The sequence below is a fragment of the Pleurodeles waltl genome, chromosome 10 (genome assembly GCF_031143425.1).
Source record: "Pleurodeles waltl isolate 20211129_DDA chromosome 10, aPleWal1.hap1.20221129, whole genome shotgun sequence".
NCBI lineage: Eukaryota > Metazoa > Chordata > Amphibia > Caudata > Salamandridae > Pleurodeles > Pleurodeles waltl.
Genome location: NC_090449.1, coordinates 343,231,104 through 343,244,264, shown reverse-complemented (window position 1 = coordinate 343,244,264; position 13,161 = coordinate 343,231,104). Strand labels below are relative to the sequence as shown.

The window sequence follows — 13,161 nt, the reverse complement described above, 5'->3', positions numbered from 1 at the left end:
TGAATTTCACTGGGAGAAAAACATGCAGAATATTCTGATAAATTTGGAATTCAGTGTGAAAAATATAAGTTAAACTTCTATTCCTAATTTCTCAATTGAAAACAGGGAACATGAGGCTCATCATAAGGAAAAGCATGATGTAAGTTAAACAAAATCACCAAAATGTTTTTGAAGAGATCTGAAAAATTGGATAGGTATTGTAACATTGAACGTATTTATACAAAATACAGTATCTACTGGGGGGAATAAATTACTGCAAGTGAACAGTAGGGAGATGGGTAAAAAAAAAATAAAGTGTCAAGAAGTGGAAATGTATAACTATCAACTAATGTTTATATGGCGACCACTAAGCATGTTTGTTTAGCTTTCTCTTGTTATACTGTATGGGGAATTATCTTATGTAGTGTATGCTCTGTGCTTTTATGGTATTGTTTTTAAAAGCTGACTAAATACGATTTTTGACCTTTTTTGTACAAATAGGATGCAAAGTACTCACAGTGCTTGCGTAGAGGAATGAATCACTGTAGCACTTGTTTCACTACACTGGTAGAAGGAATTGCCAGTCATGACCAGAAAAAAAAATCTGTACATATGTTTTGCTTTCACTAATAACCGAGCTGACAAAATCTCTGGAATGCACTTCTCAGTTTAAAGAAGACATTTATTATTATTTCACCACGAGGTTCCTAAAAGGAGATTAGCATGATGAAAGCAAACGTTTCACAGCAATGAAAAGAAAATATACCAAAATGGTTCTCCACTGCTATCTACACAGCAAATATATGTATGTATATTATACTAGAATGCAAAACAAATAATGAAGTAAAAATTCATCACCGTAGGGCCTGCCAAGCTCTTCATCTTTCTCATGGCAGCAAGACTTTTACCCCGTTTGACTGCGAGAAAGAGATCTCCACCCTCACAGGACAGATATCAGGCATCCGGCGTCAAGAATCCTGATTGAGGCCACTCACTCTCTCACTGTCGCACTTGATCTTTTTATAGCTTTCTGGAAAACCCCCCTCATTTCATAATTCAAACATGCTCGCTAGATTTGGTCAGCTTTTAATGTAACACGTTGGGGTTTTCCACAATCCCAGGGTGTCAAATCAAAACAAGGCCGTTCCCTGCTGTCTGAGTACATCCTTATCAACCAAAGCCCTTGGAGAGAAAAATCACGAAAACAAGCACAGTTTACAATGTGGAAAAATACGAGCAGATTTAACATGGCAGTGTGTAATGCTACGATAAAGTCAATAGGCAGCTAAACTGAATACAAAATGTAGTCTGCAACTGGTGTACACTAGACAGCTAATTCAGGTGCATAGTGGTGCAACACAAAGTCAGTGGTCAAAAACACATATTTCATTACAACGTACAAAACAGTTTTGGGCCCCTGGAAGTAATGGCACTATGCAAAAATGCAATTGGTTATAAAAACAGAGCAGTCTGGCATATTCCCGCAGGTGGGGGCATATGAAACATCGTGCCCCAAGGGCGCAGTGAGTGTGCGTGCACCCAGGGCACATTCGTATTACAAAAGGCGCTGCAGACACTTGTGCGTCCCCTTCTGTAATACTACATGTAGCGCCAGTGCTATCGATAGACGCGATTACTTATTTGCATGGGGGCCTGGCCTAATGCAAATGAGGGAATCACTTTGCCTCTCTGTCCTTGCCATATTACTGATGTAGACCTAGAGACAAACATGCCTTGGGGGACGGGGATAAAAGGGGTCCCATGGACCCAGCCAGACATTCCCCTGCAGGTGGGTGCAGTCACTCACTGCGCCTGTCTCCGTCATGCACAACCAATTACTCCACATATTATATAATTGATGACATTTTCTATGGCATCTTTGATATTATCACCATTTGCAAAAAATTATTGATAAGAAAACTGTGCATTGCGAGGGCACGAATTATAGTTACCTTAGGACGTGAGTTATAGTTACTTGTAATAACTATAACTGTTGAATTTCTGTTTTTATACAAGTAAATCCAGATGCTAACAATAACGTCCCTGCAAACTTTCGTTTTTTCAGTGAATATATATATATATATATATATATATATATATATATATGTTTGTTCAGTTACTAAAGACATTACAATGTTCCATAAACTAATAAACGCAGAACAATAGAAATAGATTTAAATGAGTTTTGGTAAAATTAAATACAACTAACCCAGCATGCCTCCAAAACCTGTCCTTTCATGGTAGAAGCTAAAACAATAGTTGATCAGGGTTCATAAGTCAACTGTACAGCCATTTTATTTTAAACCAATGTCATATCTCAAACGGTGTGAGCCATATTTACAAGCCACAAGAGTGTCACTTTTTTTTATGCTCTGGCGGCGCAGACTGCAGAACCATATCTGTGAGGCCACGCAAAGCCACTTTGCTGGCTTTTCATGGTCTCATAGATATGGAGTAAGGCAAGGCAGCGCAAGTCGCTGCGACACCTTACTCTGCGTTAGGGGGTCATTCCGTGGGCGTTGTAGTGGGTTTTCCCAAGCAACACCCATGGATTTTGACACTGCCGCAGATTTGCTGAAAGACCTAAACCTGAGACAGCGCCAAAACCTTGTGCCTCTCCAGGGGTGGCGTAACAAGGAGAAATATTTTTATTTCTCCTTATTTTTTCTTCTTTCGATGTGTGCTACATTCTGCATCACCCATGGAAAGAGATGCAGCACAAATGGAAAGAGGAAAACGGCTCTCAGGATTGTTTTTGTGCCTACAGGCCCTTCCTGCGCAAACGCAATCCTGTATGCAACATGAGCTGGTGTGTAATTTTGCTTTTGCTCGCTAGCAGCCTGAGAGTATCGTGGCGCAAGCTGTGTGCGTGAATGGAAAAAAACTATGCTTCACGCCAGAATTTGGGATCTCCACGCCACTCCGTGTACCGCAGAGTGCCCGAATTCCAAAAACACTGCGAGTAGAGCGGAGATTTCCGACCAGACCTAATTGTGTGCCAACGCTGGGCGAAACAATAGGAATGCTCCGTACTTCATAAAGACGCAGAATTCCTGCCCTTCCACATTGGCGTAGGGCAGCACAGCAAAAAGACTTGGAAAGATGGTTTTAAAGATATCTTTTGTTCCTCCAGCAAAGCTGGTCAGCAACGTAAAATGTGAGGCACAATTTCTCCAACATACCCACACTGTTGGTAGTCAATTGTTTTGTTATTTCCATGAAGTACACATACACCAACATCAAGAGGCCATAAAGCAGCCTCACATATTCCCTCTTCATTCTAAGAAGCAATGATTATAGAGGCTGAGGCTGATTCAACTACAGCCAATTTGACTGTAAGACTAAACACACCTTTCCTTTTTTCTGACCTTCATTTTAGTTAGCCTGGAATGTTCTCAGCTGTAACTGCTTCTTACGTTACTGGGTGGTAAACTTGTCACATGTTGCTCTCACATCGTACTTAGTCTCTGATGCTCCTCTTATAGCATTGCTTTTAATAATCCAAGTTTATCCCCTACTACAATGATGCCCAAAACACATAATATATGGGTCATGAACTAAGGACTGTATTGAGTCAGAATTTCTATTTCGCTTTGTACCTGGTTTGTTGTGCATATTATGTGGGATAATCATATTAAAATATTATTCTGGGCTGTTACCAGCTACCTAATTATCTTTCCAGGAAAGGCTTCTCACCCATGTGTTAATGAGGGCATAGATTTTGCTTTCATCGCACTCAGATGCGGTACATTAGGGGACCCAGAAAGCTGGTTCCAGAATTGAAAAGGTGAGAACATCAGCTTATCATTTCACTGTGGCCATATGACTTTGATGACTGCCTGTCATGAAATCATCCACCCAAATACGTTTCAGCTCTGGCAATTCCCTGGCCATACCAGAACCAGTCACTTTTCTTAAATCGTTTCCGGCTAAAGAGGAATATGGTAGTCATAGCAGTGATTACTGCCATACAGTTTTTGTGTCAAGACCACTCACCCCTGTTTATGGATGACTCATCAAGCAACACAGTATCATCACCATATTGTAACAGGGGGGTGGCTATTTCTTCAAAATTATGCAGACAGGCTCTGCTTTTGGTCGGTGTACTCTCCCTGTTTGTGCTACTCAGAGACTAAACAGCTGAGCTGCCAGAATTAACCCGTTTTACTTCCCTATTTGTGCCTATTTTATTTGGGAGAGATGTACTGTTTCACAGCTTAGTTTACAACACATGTATCACTACTGGTGAAGGTCTGTATATAAGAAGAATTGAGGATGTAAAGTATTGGGTAGGAAAACCTGGATACACAAATTAACAGTCAGCATCCTTGTCTTAGCAACATATTTTATAGGTAGACATTTCTTTGTGGGCTCTATCTAACCTTCCATCCATCTTCATGTGGTAATTTTGAATGAGGATTTTGTTGCTTGTGTGTATGACTACATGTAGAATTGGTGCTGCATCATCTCTTAGGCAAGTTGAAGTGAAAAAAGGTCAGGGTTGGAATCTGAGATCCTGGACGTTCTGATGACTCTTGGTCATGGATGTTGCAAGATTACAGGAAACTAGGCAGGTTGAGCTTCCTGTTATGAGGGATTTTGAAGTTGATATGTTAGGAGGTTGGAAGGAAGGGAGAAATTAGGTCACTGTCTGAGTTAAGCAAACTATGTGGTGACCTTGTATTATTGGAAGTAGGTGGGGAATGGTGTGATGGTAGCCAGTACCAGTGGACGCTTGTAGAGGAGGAATTTGAGGAGGTGTTAGGATATGTGAAAGGAGGAGTTGCGGCATAAGATAATGATGGGGCAGCGAGAGGTGAGTGTAAGAGAGAATGAGTGTGGATGGATAATGGAGGGTAAAGATGTAGGCTAAGACAGAGGAGCAGACAAGAATTGATATGAGACGTGGTACAGATGTATGGGAGTAGGAAGGTGGATAGTAGATGGGTTAAATGAGGTTTTACAGGTCAAGGAAAGAGGTAAGAAACAAGGAGGGAGAGGGATGAGGAGGTTGACGCTGAGAAAAGACAGTGGGAGGAGTTTGCTCATCAGGAAGTAATGTGGTGGCAGCAGGAGTGTCAAAGGTTAGAGGGAGATGGGTGTACAGTAAGGGAGAGGAGTAACTATGCACCAGAAGATGAATGGTTAAGCACGGTTAGGGAGATAGTACAATAAAGTAGGGGAGTAAAGATAAAGTCGGTAGGTTTCTCATTTGTGCAGCCTAATAAACGAGAAAGTTGGGATTGTTTCAGCATATGCTGTCTTAATAAGGACATGATAGAATGTTATAGTGTACTGTGCCAAGTATAATCTAGAGCAGTGGGGGCTAAGGTTCAAGTACCACCAGTTAAATCTTTAGCTTTTAAATGAGCAATGCTACATTCTGGCCGAGAGAGACTCAGCTTTCGGGACCTGGATTTTTTTAAACTGAAAGGTGTACAGGAAGGTTCCTTAACTATGGCGAAGTGAGATTTTGGTCATTTGTTTGTTCCAAATATTTGTATTGGTGTTTGGTGCTTAACTTTGTAGCAGCTGAAGCTCTTCTATCAGTAGTACTTGGGCACATTGTTTAGTGCAAATCCTACCAAACTGCTGTTTTTTGAGTTGTGGTGAGGTCAGTGCTTAATTTCAGCCGGTGGTTTTCAGTAAGGGGCACCAGCACTTACTTTTTAGGGCTGGCACTTATTTTGCTGCCTCAAGTATTCACTATGAGCAAAAGTCACATATGGGAAAGACAGAGGAAGAGAAAAACAAAAAAGGAGTCACAGATGCAGAAAGATGCAAGAGTGAGCTGAAGGGGCAGGGAGTGGCTGTAAATGGATTGAAGGGACCCGAGATGGCTTCATGATTACTGTGCCTCTGTTATTCCGTACTCACACACTTAATAAGAACATGATAGAAGGTTATAGTGCAGCAGCCAAGTTTTTTCAGAGGAAAGCTTTGGGCATTGGCACATTTTTATTTACAAATTAAGCACTGGGTGAGGTGATTAGATATGGAGCTGGAGAGGCTCAACTACAAGGACCACTTTAATATTTTGTTAACAGCAAGCCTAAAGGATGACCTTGTTTTTCGTTGGTAGTGATTAACTCTGAATAGTGGCAGAAGCCATTTGTGATTAGTCAGTTGAAAATTCATTTTATTTGAAATTGTTATTGTCTGGAGCAGCAGAGAACAGCTTCCAGGAATAGCCATATTGTTCAGTGCGCACTTTTTGACTTTTTTTCTGTTTACTGTTTTGATGCCTACCCAAGAAAGAGAATAGACACCACACTAATGGGTACTATAAAGTGAGCGAAGAAGCAGTGATGGCAGAAACAGTGGAAGAAAACAGACAACCCAGTAGTAAGTCTCAGAACTTCAGCTTGCCACAGGTATGGTGCATCTTAGAAATTACATTGGTGCAACCCAAGGAGATTAGGACAATACATTAACGGTACTGTATTGTCAACCCAGAAGAGTCAGTGGTGCAAACAAAGGACGATTAAAACATACACCATGGTAGTGGGTCTGTGGTTCAAGCTAAAAGTGGCATCAACTGATCCCAGTAGGATGAAACAGTAGTATTGTAGTGGAGCTATACTTGTAACTCAAAGTCAACTATGGTGTACCCCAAGGATGATTAAGTACTATCTCCAGAGCTAGGTCTATGGATTCCAAGCAGTGGCAGTATGGCACAAAACAAGAAATTTAACAGAGAACTCTGAAAGGGAAGAGGCAGCACCCTAGATTCGAAAGTTGTGCAATCCAAGAAAGATTTCAATCAACATCACAATAGTGGATTTATGGGGGTCAACCTAGAACCTAGGAAGGTTTGACCAATGGAGGTAAACAAACAATTCAGAAAGTTAAGAGATGCCACAGAAGTGGGTCTATAGGCTTAATCCAGAAGCGTCAGTGGCACAACCGAGAAGTATTAAATTAAATAGGTGGGTATCAGTGAAAACCTTTTTTACAGCGTTACCCAGTCTGACAGCATTTAAAATTCAAGCTCAAAGTACTATAATTGTAAGTGATCTAGATTCTAAGAAACATATGAAGGTTGTTCACTAATGACAAGCAGAAGAAACAGATGAGACTAGTGCTAGTTTTAGACCTTAGACACTCCACAAATATATCTAAAATCAAAGGTGGAAGACCACGTAGACTAGTAGGTGACCAGCAAGACTTTAATAATCAAATGTGAATATGGAAGAAACACAAAGTATTCTATAGTCTGTTCAACAAGTCTTCTGCTTTCTAAATAGAAGATTTTGCATTACAAACGTTTATAGGGAAAACCTTAGGCAGATTATGTTTCTTTTCACCTAGAAGAGAGGGTTTTCAGTATTTTAAACTGTTTACTGCTGTCTACCATTCTTACTGATTCCACATCACAGATAAAAGGATGGGTTTGCTGCTACTGGCCTGGGGGTAAAACAGGCCTGGCTGGTAGGCTTATAGCAAATCAGGCAACTAGGGGCCAGATATATCATTAATTCCAATAGTGATTACCAAATGGTGTTTTTTTTTCGAATTGCAATTAAGTAACCTCTATTCGAATGTATGAAACTCCAGGAGTTTCATATAGCGATTCGCAAGGGCTCGCAAATGGACCTTCCGCATTAATATTCATGAGGTAGGTCACTAATTTGCGCGCCATTGCGAATGGCTACAATCACAGGGATGGTGGACTGCTGGGTTCAGCAGACCACCATGTCTGTGATTGCTTTTGAATACAGCATCTTTTTTTTAAAAAGAAAAATGAAAAGTTCTCTTTTCTGCCCGTAGGACCACTGCCTGCTCCTAAAAAATGTTTTTGCATGCATTCACAAAGGGGAAGGGGCCCCTTTAGGACCCCCTCCCATTTGTGAATGGGTTACCACCAATTTGAAATTGGTGGAAACTGTGTTTTGCAACCACATTTACGGTCACAAAACAATCATACATACCTCTGCAATTCGGTATTAGGAAGGGACAACCCTGACATGCCCTTTCCTAATACCAAATCGGTATGTAGTTGCAAATTGGACTTGTTACATACCAAAATGCATTTGTACTATAGCAAACGGCCCATTGGGTCATTTGCGATCGCAAAAATGCGCAATACATCCGGCCCTAGATCACCAGGTTCTCCTGCACCTTCAGTACCAGTGGACACCTTTTCCAAAATTTCCTGGCATTGCTCCACACACGATAAAGTGAAAATGAGCATTATAAACAAACGGAGGACCCAGCTCACCAAAATAAACTCTTTAAAATGGCCATGGCCATTGCTGTGGATGCACCATGATGGACTCCTCCACTAACACCAACTTTCTTGGGCTTTCTAGGAGGATTCCATCAAATTATTCATCATTGTTATTACTCACAGTGATTTACATACTGGCATGTGTCTCAGAAGCTGGTGCATGCCCTTTTCTTATGAGCAACTTCTAACAAGTTAAAGATATGCAGATTGCCCCAGGGGATAAGCCTATACTTGTAAATGTAAATCCTTCTTTTCAGTGAGAAGTTGTTTTTGCTGTGATCTACAAATGTTATGCAGCCCTTTCTTTATCCAAGATAGATAAATATTGTTGTATAAGAGTTGCATGGGGAACATATTTATTGAAATGCAGCAGATGAGATGAAGAGGTAGGCAGAGATTCTTTTCAAATACTAGCCTAAGAGTTTTCATTCATCCTGAATGTAAAACATAACGTTGCTTTTCTTAACCTCTACTTGAACATGGGCTTACTAGCCACAGTCACCTGCACTGTTATACAAGAGGTGTGTATGAGGGAGCATGTCATGTTGCAAGCAATACTGCCACATCAATTCCTTGTCACAAAACTCACTAGAGGTTTTTCCATACCCTGGAGACAGACCTGAGAATCCTCAGTTTTTGTCTGTCTTTTCTGGAAAGCAGTTGCCCCATGCTTCATATCTGTAGAAGGATATCTGTGTACACCTTTTGTCACTCTGTTTGGGCACTAGCAATTTAGGCTGTGTTGGCCTTCAGGGTGTGCTCCTTTGAATGGCTGTTTGCTCACAAAGATTCATTTCTTGATCCTTCCCAGACATCAAACTGGATTTAGATATTTTTTCTTAGAAGTAGGAGGTCTCAGGCACCAGTTGGTGTTAGAGCCACATGCATACTGAAAATGGTGTCCTTTATCAATATAAACAGCCACTAGAGTCAGTGAGACTGCCTCCTTTTTCATGAATCTCAAATGCAGGACCTTTAGCCTTTCCTCTTTAGAGGAGATTCTGCTCATGATTTGTCAAGTTGTTAACCATTTTTTTGGGCCCCTGTCCTTACAGATTTTTTGGGGATATTGGCAACGTGAGCAGTGTCATAAACGAATGACCCCCACTGACCCACATGATTTCTTTCTTTGGAGTCTGCATGATTCAATGCTCTACAAGACTTGTTACCAAGTAAAGTTAAAGCAGAAGGTACTTTAACGCTTACGTTTAAGGGAAAAATATTATACTTTCTCCAAGTCACATTCTAGGAGTTGCTTTCCAGAACTAATCACATAAGTTTCACAACAAGCAGCACTCATCTTCTTATTTGCATAAACTCTAGTTTCATTTACTTCCCTTCACTGCCAACTTCTTCAACAGTACCCATCTCAGTGCTGATAAAGTTTGTTCCAACTTTGGTGATGTTCAAGTTCAAGTTTTATTTAAATGCATAGTTAATTGAAACCAGTACATTATACATGCTTACACCAATTATTAAATTTAAACATATAATTTCCATAAAAACTATATGATAGTTCTTCAGTATTTGTTGTTACTTCAGTATTTGTTTGTGCATCGCGTTTCCACTTCTCTCATCTTGTAGTTGAACTCTACGTGTGTTATAAAATAACACAAAAAAAAAAAAATTTTTTTTTTGCACATTAAAGTTGTAAAATTATATATAAAAAAATTGGTTCTCGGAAAACAAAAATACCTCCATAGATTCTGAAACATAAGAACTTTAGGACGGCATGATCTTCATCTTATAGGCAAGCAACATATATTGTGGTAATAATGATTGATAGATATTTGATAATTTTTTAACTATCAAACGCATAAAGTTCATAAATCTGGAATTCAGCGTATAGTCAGAAGGTTTAAAACAAGCTATCACCACTTCTCTGCAGGACCATATTCCCCTCTGCTTAAGAGCTGTTTTTAGTTTAAGTCTTCCGCTCATTCAGCAGACCATTACAAATACAGATCCAGTGTGTAATTTCTTCCACTCCCCACCCGCAGAGTCTACACTGGAAGTTTACTGCAGTACGTTCTCATGGGGTAAGTGAACGCCTCCAGGACAAAGTCCAAAGCTGTGTTTGATGAAAAGATCCTTATTAGCTTTTGACCACCAGGCCTCCAGATACGGCTGGTATTTCAACATTTTGTAATCATTGATAATCATCCATGAATGCGACCTAGTTGCTAGCAGGCTGTTATCCATAAGTTCTGATCTTTTCTTCGCCATTCGGTTTCGGATCTTTTTAAAAGTGCAATAGGAAAGATTTGAATTCCATAGTTCCCATACCTCCAAATCTTCTAGAGCCTGATCTAACAACTGTTGAGATTTGGCTATTGGATTGGAGCTGATCTCCTTCCAGAGAGCCAGGCAGAGATGATTTCCTTTTGTTAGTTGTAGATGTTTCCATGTTTTAATGTAGCTGTATTTCCTAGCTATATTTTGGTTTAAATACCCAAACTCCAGCCTAATTTGAGCTTGCGAAGCGTATCCTGGTAGTTGGAATAGAGACCTAAATACTTTTCCAATTATTCTATTTAGGATGGCTGAATCTTGTCCTCGCAGTGCTTTACTACCGTACCCTATAGATTAATTTAATTTTGCTGCAATAACTTGTAATAGGAGGCGATAGCTAGGACCATATAGTGACTTTTTTAAAGTGCCTAAAGCAAGCAGTAGAGTGTTTCCTTTAATATGTAGATCCTGCATCTGAGGGAGAAAGGAACCCTGTTTATCAAATAGTACACTCAGGTATCTGTAATGGTTTACTTCTTCTAATACTCCCCCTTGTGTGTACCATTTATCAGCTCTAGAAGTTTTTCTACTGACTTCCATTACTTTAGTTTTTTTAAAATTAATTTCCATCCCATTCTGCTCAGCATATTCAATTACATTTGCAATAAACCTATTTTAGTTTGGCTTAAGAGTACTACATCTTCAGCGAATAATTATTTTTGAAATAGACATATCACCAACCTTTGGCAAATGCGTGTTTACCCTATTGAGCTATCTGATAAAAAAAGATCAAAAGGTACAGGGCCAGTACGCACCCCTGTTTCAGTCCTTGTTTTGTTTCAATTTTTCTTGAAAGGAAGGAACCGTCCCCAATTTTAACTCTAATCCATGTATCTGTATATAGCTGCTGAATAGCCTTTAATAGTTTCTCTGGTATGCCCCAGGCAGCTAGCTTTTCCCATAGAAAACTTTGCTGTACAAAGTCAAACGCTGATTTGAAGTCTACAAAACACAGATACAGAGGTTGATTTTTTTGTTTGCTTTTGTCAATGATAATGGACAGAGTTAAAAGGTTTGTAGCCGTTCAGGTGCCTTTTGCAAAGCTGGTTTGATTTGAGGGAATTATATTGTTTTCGGTAGCCCAAGTGCAAAGATGCTCCAGTAGTAGACTGGCATAGTGTTTTGCCTCTATGTCCGCTAGTGTAATCAGCCGATAATTTTCAGGATGAGATTTGCTACCTCCTTTAAATACTGGATGAATTATGGAACCCCTCCAAGAGTCTGGAATATTTCCCACTTCTATATAATGGTTATATATTGAACCCAATTTTTCGCCCCAATAGGCTGGGTTAATTTTGGGATCCCATTTGGGCCCGGGGCCCCCACACTTTTACTGCTCTTTATTGAGTTAACCACCTCTGATGTTGAGAGGACTAGATATGCAGATTAATTTTGGCAGTTGGGGGAATTAGTGTTGTTCTTTCTGAGCATTGTTTGCTTGTCCTCACGTCTTCATTTTTTCCATCATGTCCACTGAAATGGTAAGGTAGGTATTCGGCCCATGACGACTCCGAGATATTTGAACTGGTTAAAGTCATTGAGGCCTCATTCAATTTATTGACCATTCTCCAGAAATCCTGTGAGTTTGATTTTTGTACTCAGGAATAGTGCTTTTACCCAAAAGTCATGAGTGTTCTGCATTTTGTGATTCTATATTTGTTTTCAATATAAATTGTTGATGTTTTTTAAATCATCCTTAATCTGACAGTCCGTTGGGGTTTTCTTACATAGCCTTAGAAGACCATTCCGTTGCCTTCTTAATTTGATCATGTGTGCTGACATTTTTATCTGCTTTTTTTTTTTCCTCGCCCCTGATTCTGGTGAGTTTTTTGTCGTGTATCTGTAAGAAGTCCAACTGCAAATTTATCTAGAAAAGTTGACCATACGATTAATGGATCATAAAATATATCATTATGGCATTGTTCAAGTATCGCAGATGAGTGGTTACCAATCGACTCCATTGATTTGTCATTCCATCGAAGTTTCTTATAGTTCGAGGTAGTAATATCACTTGGTGCAGTAGGAGCAGGATTAAATATAGGAAAGCCACAGCCAATCTCGAGACATTGTTGGCCATGATCACTCTTTTTTGTCTTTATAATGTGATACTTAGTGTTTAAAGAAAATAGGTACAAAGAGACCACTGTGTAATGAAGGGTTCCAGTGACATAGCATGTGACTGCCTGTCGGAGTGTCTTGTGGAAACCTCCCATTTAGGAGTCTGAGTCTGAGGCCCTCAAGGTCTTTTACTAAGCAGAGTGGCTTTGTATCAGGTTTAGCTATCCCTAAAGTCCCCAGGGACTGTTGCGGCACTGCCCGCTGCTGATCTTGCGGCATAATGTGGGCATCCCTTTCAAAGGGATTTAATAGTTTCATATTAAAGTCCCCAGCTACTAAAAACTCCGGGGATCTTAAGTCCTGATAGGCAGTTAAAATGTTGTCTATTAATTTAGAGAATATATGTTTTCTGGAGCGTACATCCTAAGCTCCTTGTGCCATCCATCTATTTTTACTTTTAAAAAGTCTTCATTTTCCTCATATACCCATGTGCATGTTGTATTTAATCCAACTGAAATAAAGATTGCTAAACTCCCCCACAGGTGACCAAATCTTTTTTCCTTGATTGCTGGGGAAATGTAGCCCATAAATCCATCAATTGT

At 39.9% G+C, this 13,161-nt stretch overlaps 1 protein-coding gene across 6 annotated transcripts in view; it reads left to right on the top strand.

Moving 5' to 3' along the window:
• Positions 1-13,161, top strand: part of MAPK8IP3 (mitogen-activated protein kinase 8 interacting protein 3) — a 729,083-nt gene that overhangs the window by 564,368 nt on the left and 151,554 nt on the right. The gene's annotated exons all lie outside the window — the stretch shown is intronic.